General features: G+C 38.8%; 1 long non-coding RNA gene across 1 annotated transcript in view; it reads left to right on the top strand.

Annotated features, from left to right (window-relative positions):
• The window catches only part of LOC309823268, a 121,226-nt gene that overhangs the window by 69,870 nt on the left and 38,241 nt on the right, over positions 1-13,115 (top strand). The window lies entirely within an intron of this gene.

Raw genomic sequence — 13,115 nt, 5'->3', positions numbered from 1 at the left:
AAAGTAGGTCATAAACATAAAGAATATAATATAAAAGACAGTTTCAAGCATATGTTGCTTCATTTCTGTTCAAATAGTCTGGATAGCCTGTTAAGATGCTCCAACTTCCTGTAATAGAGAGTGAAATGAACATTTTTCTATAAAATGTGTCCCTCTTGGTTATTTAATGTAGCAGAACAATAGCAAAATAAAATACCAGCAGACTATCTGATAATTTTTTATTGAGGAAACAGGGAAGTTAGGATGAAATGTAGGACTCTTCAAGTTAACAGGAAAATATACTTCTAGCTTTCAGGGACACCTCAAGATGTTCTACCATTTATCAAAAAATCTCTTCAATTTTCAAAATCCCTCTTTGGACCTCCTGGGACTATAAACAAAGGCCATATTGTATCCTTGGCTGAAGCTTGTTAAGTGGTTCATGAATAATACTAAATGCATCCTCCCCGTAAATCTCCTTGATGTAGGACTACTGTTACCCAGCCACAAACTTCACTGACATCCATCATAAACTCAGAGATGGGAGATTTGCAACATGCATCCAAATAACTGCTTCCAGTGTCCCATCAATGGGATTCTCTTGAACACAAAGTCAGAGAACAGAGAAATATTTGTGCTTTTTTTTGTCTTTAGTGCAATGAGTTGAAAACACTTCTAATATTCTTTGGACTGATCTTTCAGAACAATAATTTAAGGTGATGAATCATTGGCACTTACATTTATAAAGGCATTTCGTGCAGAGTAAGTGGAAAGATTTAAGTGCTGTGAAGAGTATTTCAGAGATCCTGGACATGTTATTCTTTAACCTTTTTTTTTTTTTTTTTTTTTTTTAAGAGAAGAGCACAATGATGTCTTTAGATGTCTATGTAAGTTGGTAAGAACTTGGATGTGTTTCTTCTAATGAACAACCTATTTTGGGGATCTATCTATTTGTGGTCACAAAAAGAAGAAATGGCAAGTAGGATCTGGTGCACCCCAGGGATGTTTCCTGTAGAGAGGAAGGGGAAATGTAAGGCGAAATTACATGTTTAGAGTCCCCCTGTGATTAGCAGGATTTAGTGGTAAGTTCAGTGTTGCCTGAAGCAGCATTACTCGTCTTTTTTCTTTCAAGTGTATTTGTCATGTGAAACTGTATTGTTTCAACAGGGAAAGGATTTATTTAATATCTCACAACGGACTCTTGATTTTCAGGGTAAGCAGAAGCTACATCGGGCACTTTCAATAGGTCCAAGAAGTGAAACACCATGTAAAATGTGTTTCATCCACTGTCCTATAATTTAGGTCTATTACTACGGAAATATTTTAATACCTACGGTAATAATTCAGTTAACGTCGTTGCTCTTTCCAGGAACTATGGGTGAAGTTAAGTCTGTCCTTGAGTTTGTTAATGCTTGTGTAGAGGATGTGGCTCTCTGAATGCCTCTGTCTTAGTACCTCTTCACAGTGAATGTGTATCAAGCCATGGCTACTTTTTTTTTTTTAACATCTTTATTGGAGCATAATTGCTTTACAATGTTGTGTTAGTTTCTGCTGTATAACAGCTATATGTGTATATATATATATATATATATATATATATATATATATATATATATCCCCATATCCCCTCCCTCTTGCATCTCCCTCCCACCCTTCTATGTGGTCACAAAGCACTGAGCTGATCTCCCTGTGCTATGTAGCTGCTTCCCACTAGCTATCTATCTTACATTTGGTCGTGTATATATGTCAAAGCCACTGTCTCACTTTATCCCAGCTTACCTTTCCCCCTACCCGTGTCCTCAAGTCCATTCTGTACATCTGCATGTTGATTCCTGTCCTGCCCTAGGTTCATCAGAAACTTTTTTTTTTTTTTAGATTCCACATATATGTGTTAGCATATGGTATTTGTTTTTCTCTTTCTGACTTAGTTCATTCTGTATGACAGACTCTAGGTCTATCCACCTCACTACAAATAACTCTCTATGACATAAATCACAGCAAGATCCTTTTTGACCCACCTCCTAGAGAAATGGAAATAAAAATAAACAAATGGGACGTAATGAAACTTAAAAGCTTTTGCACAGCAAAGGAAACCATAAACAAGATGAAAAGACAACCATCAGAACAGGAGAAAATATTTGCAAACAAAGCAACTGACAAAGGATTAATCTCCAAAATATACAAGCAGCTCATGCAGCTCAAAACCAAAAAAAACAAACAACCCAATCCAAAAATGGGCAGAAGACCTAAATAGACATTTCTCCAAAGAAGATATACAGATTGCCAACAAACACATGAAAAGATGCTCAACATCATTAATCATTAGAGAAATGCAAATCAAAACTACAATGAGGTATCACCTCACACTGGTCAGAATGGCCATCATCAAAAAATCTAGAAACAATAACTGCTGGAGAGGGTGTGGAGAAAAGGGAACCCTCTTGCACTGTTGGTGGGAATGTAAATTGATACAGCCACTATGGAGAACAGTATGGAGGTTCCTTAAAAAACTAAAAATAGAAATACAATATGACACAGCAATCCCACTATTGGGCATATATCCTGAGAAAACTTTAATTCAAAAAGAGTCATGAACCACAATGTTCATTGCAGCACTATTTACAATAGCCAGGACATGGAAGCAACCTAAATGTCCATTGACAGATGAATGGATAAAGAAGATGTGGCACATATATGCAATGGAATATTACTCAGCCATGGCTATTTATTTAGACAAGTGCGTGTCAGCCTCCAGTTGTAAATGCATACGAATTTTGTTAAATTCTTCTAGAAGTCAGACACTGTAGCTTTTCTGCTTGTTGATATACTACAGGCTAACTATAATAGAGTAAAACAAGCCTTCAAAATTTAGTATGTTCTTTTTATGAAAACATAAAATGACAAAGCATTTGCTAGCATAAACCAAGATCATTAGATTAACCAGCTGAAAGTGATTTTATTGGTGGCAAATGTTTCCAGACCTGGGGAGCTCAGGAGGCTGAGGTGGAATTATTTAAGAATACATTTGAGGGGACCAGGAGAAGATGGCGGAAGAGTAACACGCGGAGATCACCTTCCTCCCCACAGATAAACCAGAAATACATCAACACGTGGAACAACTCCTACAGAACACCTACTGAACGCTGGCAGAAGACCTCAGACCTCCCAAAAGGCAAGAACCCCCCCCCCCCCACCACGTACCTGGGTAGGGCAAAAGAAAAAAGAATAAACAGAGACAAAAGGATAGGGACGGGACCCGCACCAGTGGAAGGGAGCTGTGAAGAAGGAAAGGCTTCCGCACACTAGGAAGCAAAGCCCCTTCGCGGGCGGAGACTGCAGGTGGCAGAGGGGGGAAGCTTCGGAGCCACGGAGGAGAGCACAGCAACAGGGGTGCGGAGGGCAAAGGGGAAAGATTCCTGCACGGAGGATTGGTGTCGACCGGCACTCACCAGCCCGAGAGGCTTGTCTGCTCACCCGCCTGGGCGGGCGGGGCTGGGAGCTGAGACTCGGACTTCAGAGGTCAGATCCCAGGGAGAGGACTGGGGTTTGTGGCGTGAACACAGCCTGCAGGGGGTTAGTGCACCACAGCTAGCTGGGAGGGAGTCCAGGAAAAAGTCTGGAGCTGCCGAAGAGGCAAGAGACTTTTTCTTTCCTCTTTGTTTCCTGGTGCGCTAGGAGAGGGGATTAAGAGCACTGCTTAAAGGAGCTCCAGAGACGGGCGCGAGCAGCGGCTAAAAGCGCGGACCCCAGAGACGGGCATGAGACGCTAAGGCTGCTGCTGCCGCCACCAAGAAGCCTGTGTGCGAGCACAGGTCACTATCCACACCCCGCTTCCGGGGAGCCTGTGCAGCCCGCCACTGCCAGGGTCCCGGAATCCAGGGACAACTTCCCTGGGAGAATGCATGGCGCGCCTCAGGCTGGTGCAATGTCACGCTGGCCTCTGCTGCCGCAGGCCCTCCCCGCACTCTGTACCCCTCCCTCCCCCTGGCCTGAGTGAGCCAGAGCCCCCGAATCAAATGCTCCTTTAACCCCGTCCTGTCTGAGCAAAGAACAGACGCCCTCAGATGACCTACAAGCAGAGGCGGGGCCAAATCCAAAGTGGAATCCCAGGAGCTGTGAGAATAAAGAAGAGAAAGGGAAATCCCTCCCAGCAGCCTCAGGAGCAGTGGATTAAAGCTTCACAATCAACTTGATGTACCCTGCATCTGTGGAATACCTGAATAGACAACAAATCATCCCAAATTGAGGAGGTGGACCTTGGGAGCAAGATATATTATTTTTTCCCCTTTTCCTCTTTTTGTGAGTGTGTATGGGTATGCTTCTGTGTGAGATTTTGTCTGTATAGCTTTGCTTTCACCATTTGTCCTAGGATTCTGTCTGTCCATTCTCTTCTTTTTTTAACTTAAATTTTTTTTTCATAATAATTATTTTTTTAGCTTTTATTTTAATAACTTTATTTTATTTTATTCTATTTTATTTTATTTTATCCTCTTTCTTTCTTTCTTTCTATTTTTTCTCCCTTTTATTCTGAGCTGTGTGGATGAAAGGCTCTTGGAAGTCCAGCAAGGAGTCAGTGCTGTGCCTCTGAGGTGGGAGAGCCAACTTCAGGACACTGGTCCACAAGAGATCTCCCAGCTCCACATAATATCAAACGGCGAAAATCTCCCAGAGATCTCCATCTCAACACTAAGACCCAGCTTCACTCAATGACCAGCAAGTTACAGTGCTGGACACCCTATGGCAAACAACTAGCAAGACAGGAACACAGCCCCATCCATTAGGAGAGAGCCTGCCTAAAATCATAATAAGGCCACAGACACCCAAAACACACCACCAGACATGGACCTGCCCACCAGAAAGACAAGATCCAGCCTCATCCACCAGAACACAGGCACTAGTCCCCTCCACCAGGAAGCCTACACAACCCACTGAACCAACCTTAGCTGCTGGGGACAGACACCAAAAACAACGGGAACTATGAACCGGTAGCCTGCAAAAAGGAGACCCCAAACACAGTAAGATAAGCAAAATGAGAAGACAGAAAAACACACAGCAGATGAAGGAGCAAGGTAAAAACCCACCAGACCTCACAAATGAAGAGGAAATAGGCAGTCTACCTGAAAAAGAATTCAGAGTAATGATAGTAAAGATGATCCAAAATCTTGGAAATAGAATAGAGAAAATGCAAGAAACATTTAACAAGGACCTAGAAGAACTAAAGAGGAAACAAGCAATGATGAACAACACAATAAATGAAATTAAAAATACTCTAGAAGGAATCAATAGCAGAATAACTGAGGCAGAAGAACGGATAAGTGACCTGGAAGATAAAATAGTGGAAATAATTACTGCAGAGCAGAATAAAGAAAAAAGAATGAAAAGAACTGAGGACAGTCTCAGAGACCTCTGGGACAACATTAAGCGCACCAACATTTGAATTACAGGGGTCCCAGAAGAAGAGAAAAAGAAAGGGACTGAGAAAATATTTGCAGAGATTATAGTTGAAAACTTCCCTAATATGGGAAGGAAATAGTTAATCAAGTCCAGGAAGCACAGAGAGTCCCACACAGGATAAATCCAAGGAGAAACACACCAAGACACATATTAATCAAACTATCAAAAATTAAATACAAAGAAAACATATTAAAAGCAGCAAGGGAAACGCAACAAATAACACTCAAGGGAATCCCCATAAGGTTAACAGCTGATCTTTCAGCAGAAACTCTGCAAGCCAGAAAGGAGTGGCAGGACATATTTAAAGTGATGAAGGAGAAAAACCTGCAACCAAGATTACTCTACTCAGCAAGGATCTCATTCAGATTTGATGGAGAAGTTAAAACCTTCACAGACAAGCAAAAGCTGAGAGAGTTCAGCACCACCAAACCAGCTTTACAACAAATGCTAAAGGAATTTCTCTAGGCAAGAAGCACAAGAGAAGGAAAAGACCTACAATAACAAACCCAAAACAATTAAGAAAATGGGAATAGGAAGATACATATCGATAATTACCTTAAATGTTAATGGATTAAATATTCCCACCAAAAGACACAGACTGGCTGAATGGATACAAAAACAAGACTCATATATATGCTGTCTACAACAGACCCACTTCAGACCTAGGGACACATACAGACTGAAAGTGAGGGGATGGAAAAAGATATTCCATGCAAACTGAAATAAAAAGAAACCTGGAGTAGCAATTCTCATATAAGACAAAATGGACTTTAAAATAAAGACTATTACAAGAGACAAAGAAGGACACTACATAATGATCAAGGGATCGATCCAAGTAGAAGATACAACAATTGTAAATATTTATGGACCCAACATAAGAGCACCTCAATACCTAAGGCAAATACTAACAGCCTTAAAAGGGGAAATCAACAGTAACACAATCATAGTAGGGGACTTTAACACCCCACTTTCACCAATGGACAGATCATCCAAAATGAAAATAAATAAGGAAACACAAGCTTTAAGTGATACAATTAACAAGATGGACTTAATTGATATTTAGGACATTCCATCCAAAAACAACAGAATACACATTTTTCCCAAGAGCTTATGGAACATTTTCCAGGATAGATCATATCGTGGGTCACAAATCAAGCCTTGGTAAATTTAAGAAAATTGAAATCATATCAAGTATCTTTTCCAACCACAACGCTATGAGACTAGATATCAATTACAGGGAAAGATCTGTAAAAAATACAAATAGATGGAGGCTAAACAATACACTACCTAATAACCAAGAGATCACTGAAAAAATCAAAGAGGAAATCAAAAAATACCTAGAAACAAATGACAATGAAAACACGACGACCCAAAACCTATGGGATGCAGCAAAAGCAGTTCTAAGAGGGAAGTTTACAGCAATAGAGTCCTACCTTAAGAAACAGGAAACATCTCAAATAAACAACCTAACCTTGCAACTAAAGCAATTAGAGAAAGAAGAACAAAAAAACCCCAAAGTTAGCAGAGGGAAAGAAATCATAAAGATCAGATCAGAAATAAATGAAAAAGAAATGAAGGAAATGATAGCAAAGATCAATAAAATTAAAAGCTGGTTCTTTGAGAAGATAAACAAAATTGATAAACCAGTAGCCAGACTCATCAAGAAAAAAAGGGAGAAGACTCAAATCAATAGAATTAGAAATGAAAAGGGAGAAGTAACAACTGACACTGCAGAAATACAAAGGATCATGAGAGATTACTACAAGTAACTCTATGCCAATAAAATGGACAACCTGGAAGAAATGGATAAATTCTTAGAAATGCACAACCTGCCAAGATTGAACCAGGAAGAAATAGAAAATATGAACAGACCAATCACAAGCACTGAAATTGAAATTATGATTAAAAATCTTCCAACAAACAAAAGCCCAGGACCAGATGGCTTCACAGGCGAGTTCTATCAAACATTTAGAGAAGAGCTAACACCTATCCTTCTCAAACTCTTCCAAAATTTAACAGAGGGAGCAACACTCCCAAACTCATTCTACGAGGCCACCATCACCCTGATACCAAAACCAGACAAGGATGTCACAAAGAAAGAAAACTACAGGCCAATATCACTGATGAACATAGATGCAAAAATCCTCAACAAAATACTAGCAAACAGAATCCAACAGCACATTAAAAGGCATACACCATGATCATGTGGGGTTTATTCCAGGAATGCAAGGATTCTTCAATATACGCAAATCAATCAACGTCATACACTATGTTAACAAATTGAAGGAGAAAAACCATATGATTATCTCAATAGATGCAGAAAAATCTTTTGACAAAATTCAGCACCGATTTATGATAAAAACCCTCCAGAAAGTAGGCATAGAGGGAACTTTCCTCAACATAATAAAGGCCATATATGACAAACCAACATCGTCCTCAGTGGTGAAAAACTGAAAGCATTTCCACTAAGATCAGGAACAAGACAAGGTTACCCACTCTCACCACTATTATTCAACAAAGTTTTGGAAGTTTTAGCTACAGCAATCAGAGAAGAAAAGGAAATAAAAGAAATCCAAATCGGAAAAGAAGTAAAGCTGTCACTGTTTGCAGATGACATGATAATATACACAGAGAATCCTAAAGATGCTACCAGAATACCACTAGAGCTAATCAATGAATTTGGTAAAGTAGCAAGATATAAAATTAATGCCCAGAAATCTCTGGTGTTCCTATACACTAATGATGAAAAATCTGAACGTGAAATCAAGAAAACACTCCCATTTACCATTGCAACAAAAAGAATAAAATATCTAGGAATAAATCTACATAAGGAGACAAAAGACCTGTATGCAGAAAATTATAAGACACTGATGAAAGAAATTAAAGATGATACAAGTAGATGGAAAGATATACCATGTTCTTGGATTGGAAGAATCAACATTATGAAAATGACTCTACTACCCAAAGCAATCTACAGATTCAATGCAATCCCTATCAAAGTACCACTGGCATTTTTCACAGAACTAGAACAAAAAAAATTCACAATTTGTATGGAAACACAGAAGACCCCTAATAGCCAAAGCAATCTTGAGAACGAAAAATGGAGTTGGAGGAATCAGGCTCCATGACTTCAGACTGTACTACAAAGCTACAGTAATCAAGACAGTATGGTACTGGCACAAAAACAGAAATATAGATCAATGGAACAGGATAGAAAGCCCAGAGATAAACCCACGCACATATGGACACCTTATCTTTGATAAAGGAGGCAAGAATATACAGTGGAGAAAGGACAGCCTCTTCAATAAGTGGTGCTGGGAAAACTGGACAACTACATGTAAAAGTATGAAATTAGAACACTGTCTCACACCATACACAAAAATGAACTCAAAATGGATTAAAGACCTAAATTGGGCTTCCCTGGTGGCACAGTGCTTGAGAGTTCGCCTGCCAATGCAGAGGATACAGGTTCATGCCCCAGTCTAGGAAGATCCCATATGTTGTGGAGCAGCTAGGCCCATGAGCCATGGCTACTGAGCCTGTGCATCTGGAGCCTGTGTTCCACAGTGGGAGAGGCCACAACAGTGAGAGGCCCGCATACCACAAAAGAAAAAACAAACAAAAAAAACAAACCTAAATATAAGGCCAGACACTATCAAACTTTTAGAGGAAAACATAGGGAGAACACTCTATGACGTAAATCACAGCAAGATCCTTTTTGACCCACCTCCTAGAGAAATGGAAATAAAAACAAAAATAAACAAATGGGGCCTAATGAAACTTAAAAGCTTTTGCACAGCAAAGGAAACCGTAAACAAGACCAAAAGACAACCCTCAGAATGGGAGAAAATATTTGCAAATGAAGCAACTGACAAAGGATTAATCTCCAAAATTTACAAGGAGCACATGCATCTCAATATCAAAAAAGCAAAACACCCAGTCCAAAAATGGGCAGAAGACCTAAACAGACATTTCTCCAAAGAACATATACAGATTTCCAGCAAACACATGAAAGAATGCTCAACATCATTAATCATTAGAGAAATGCAGATCAAAACTCCAATGAGATATCATCTTATACCAGTCAGAATGGCCATCATCAAAAAATCTAGAAACAATAAATGCTGGAGAGGGTGTGGAGAAAAGGGAACACTCTTGCACTGTTGGTGGGAATTCAAATTGATACAACCATTATGGAGAACAGTATGGAGGTTCCTTAAAAAACTAAAAATAGAATTACCATACGACTCAGCAGTACCACTACTGGGCATATACCTTGAGAAAACCATAATTCAAAAAGACTCATGTACCAAAATGGTCATTGCAGCTCTATTTACAATAGCCCGGGGATGGAAGCAACCTAAGTGTCCATCATCGGATGAATGGATAAAGAAAATGTGGCACATATATACAATGGAATATTACTCAGCCATAAAAAGAAATGAAATTGAGTCATTTGTAGTGAGGTGGATGAACCTAGAGTCTGTCATACAGAGTGAAGTAAGTCAGAAAGAGAAAAACAAATACCATATGCTAACACATATATATGGAATCTAAGAAAAAAAATAAGTTCCTGAAGAACCTAGGGGTAAGACGGGAATAAAGACACAGACCTCCTAGAGAATGGACTTGAGGATATGGGGAAGGAGAAGGGTAAGCTGTGGCAAAGTGAGAGTGGCATGGACATATATACACTACCAAATGTAAAATATGTAGCTAGTGGGAAGCAGATGCATAGCACAGGGAGATCAGCTCGGTGGTTTGTGACCACCTAGAGGGGTGGGATAGGGAGGGTGGGAGGGAGGGAGATGCAAGAGGGAAGAGATATGGGAACATACGTATATGTATAACTGATTCACTTTGTTATAAAGCAGAAAGTAACACACCATTGTAAAGCAATTATATTCCAATAAAGATGTTAAAAAGAAAGAACACATTTGAAACACGGGAACATTATTATTATTATTTATTGTTCACTAAGAGAATTTATGAATGCTAAAAGCTAATACAATGCTTGTTTGGATAAGTGGTTGCATAGAGAAATATTCTTATTTCAACAGATAACAATTCTCAGACATTTTCCCTCACACTCAGCATGGGTAGTGATTAGTACTTAATTTAAACAAATCTCTAGTGTTCACATAATTCCATATAAGAAAAATATGTTTAGAAGATTGAACACTATTTTGTTTAATAAAATACTTTATAGAATCAAAAATTAAGTAAACTAAATAAATTATAGAACCATAAGTTAAAGAACCATAATTATACCCTCCAGCCTCCTTCCTCCCAAAGAAAAACTTGTTCAGGGGAAGTCTTCCAAACTTACGCTCATGGGCAATGGAGGTCATATTTTGCATCATTGGCCAAGTATGTTAAACTTGACATGCAATGTCAGCTGCATTCCAAAACAAAAGAATATTCTGTTGATACAGCTGTAACAGAGTATACTTTTCTTCCTACAGATGCAATTGTTTCTTTACTGAAAATAACAAAACTGTGGGAGATAATGTCCCCAACCCAGCAGACTTGAAGCATATCCAGTACATATCTAAATATTAGCAAAACAAATATGAACTATTTGCTTAATGCATTTGTCTTCTTAATATTTTGTGTGGATGCGTGTACATGCATAAATATCTGTGATTCTGTTTGCATTGTAACCTTTGGTAAGTTTTTTGCCTAGGAATCGTGATGATGTCAGTAAGAGCTCTATAACTGGACAGTGTTTATTTTTCATTAACAATTGCTAAAAATTGATACTTAGAAAGTTTTCATTGTCCTAAAGCAAGGGATGGCAATGTTTCCTACAAAGGTCCAGGTAGTAAATAATGTAGGCTCTAAGGGCATCTCAGCTCTGTTGCAACTATAACTGTGTCGTTACAGTACAAAGGCACTCCTAGACAATATATACATGAAAGAGTATGACTCTGTGCCAATAAAATTTTACTGATGGGCAAGTTTAAATTCCATACAATTTCACATGTTGCAAAATATTATTCTTCTTTCAATTTTGTTTCAACCATTTGGAAATGTAAAAACCATTCGTAGCTGGTGAGATGTGTAAAACAAAAACAGGCCTTGGCTTGGACTTGGCCAGTAGGTTGGAGTTTGCCAAATCCTGTCCTAGGGGAATGTTTGGATAGATATTTACTCCATAATTCAGTTCATTATATGTTAATTTTGGTGTAATATTTGGTTCCTCTTGAAGAACCGATTTTCTACATTTCTTCTTAATGTCAAAGATTAATAATTAGGTTTTTTTTTCTTTTTTTTGCGAGATGGGGGAACAGAGGAGGCCAGCAGAGAAGGAGATGAGGAAGTAAGCTCTTTGCACTGAACAAATCAAGAAGGCAAAATCACCTAAATTTTTGTTTTTCCAAAGAAGAGCTGGTGTTTGATATTTGACAGTCTCTCAATAATGTTGCTGCAGCTTTCAGACTGTCTAGAGAAACGCAAAAATGACGCCTTCCCTAAAGTGTTCATTTTTGCGGTACGCGGGCCTCTCACTGTTGTGGCCTCTCCCGTTGCGGAGCACAGGCTCCAGACGCGCAGGCTCAGCGGCCATGGCTCACGGGCCCAGCCGCTCCGCGGCATGTGGGATCTTCCCGAACCGGGGCACGAACCCGTGTTCCTCTGCATCGACAGGCGGACTCTCAACCACTGTGCCACCAGGGAAGCCCTACTGAAGAAAATCAATACAACTTGAACAAAGTGAAGGCTAGTAGTCAGCATATTAGTTCTAAAAGTGTAAAATTGAAGTAAAAGCTTTTCTCAAAATACTCTTAAAATATGATAAATATGTTGATAAGAAAGAGCTTCTTAATAATTGTGGAAAATCATCATGAGCATTAATACATTAACTCTGGAAGGAATTCTTGATAACATTGCTTTAGCTTAATGTTCTTAAAAATTCAATTTCATTGACTGAATGTTTCACCATATTATGAAATGAATATTTTTTAAAGGTATGATAATGTTTTGTGGTAAAGTTAATGAAAATAGACTATGTTTTAGAGATGCATAATAAAATATAGATGAAATACCAGGATTTCTGGGTACTTTTCAGTAATTCCAGGTGGGGAGATGAGTGGCATATAGTTGAAACCATAAGTGGATAATTGTTGGAAGTTGAGTAATGGGGTCCTAGAGGTTCATTATGCTATTCTTTCTATTTTGGCCTGTTTGAAATGTGTGTGTGTGTGTGTTTGTGTGTGAATATATATGTATATATATGAGTGTGTGTATCTATATCTATACATACTTATAAATATCCCCTTAGATCTTATTATTCTTAGAAAGGTCAGTAATAAAGTTGAGCTTAACTTTCCTTTTAGTTTTATTCAGGCAGAATAGTTTATTGAGACACTCATCTGTATTCTGTTCTCGCAGCTTCAGATATTCCCTTTTAACCTTTTATCTAAAGATAGACAACATTTCAACATTTGGGGTTATCTTGACTCAAAGTCATTAAGAATATCAGAAAATATCTCTCTTAGTGAGATAATGTTTAAGCAGGATTGTCTGGTAAAAGGGGATCCTAGGGATGGAAGAAGCAGAAATACACCCTCCAGATCCCAAGAAGGATGCTGAGGAATCACTGAACTTGGAGCAGAGTAGGTGAGGAAAATTTGCCAGGAGGTTTCAGCAGGAGGTTTGACCAGGGTTGCTAGTGAAAGCAC

This window comes from Grampus griseus, assembly GCF_964374135.1.
Source record: "Grampus griseus genome assembly, chromosome: 5".
Lineage (NCBI taxonomy): Eukaryota > Metazoa > Chordata > Mammalia > Artiodactyla > Delphinidae > Grampus > Grampus griseus.
The sequence above is the reverse complement of the archived record's forward strand: the minus strand, read 5'-3'. Positions and strand labels throughout refer to the sequence as shown.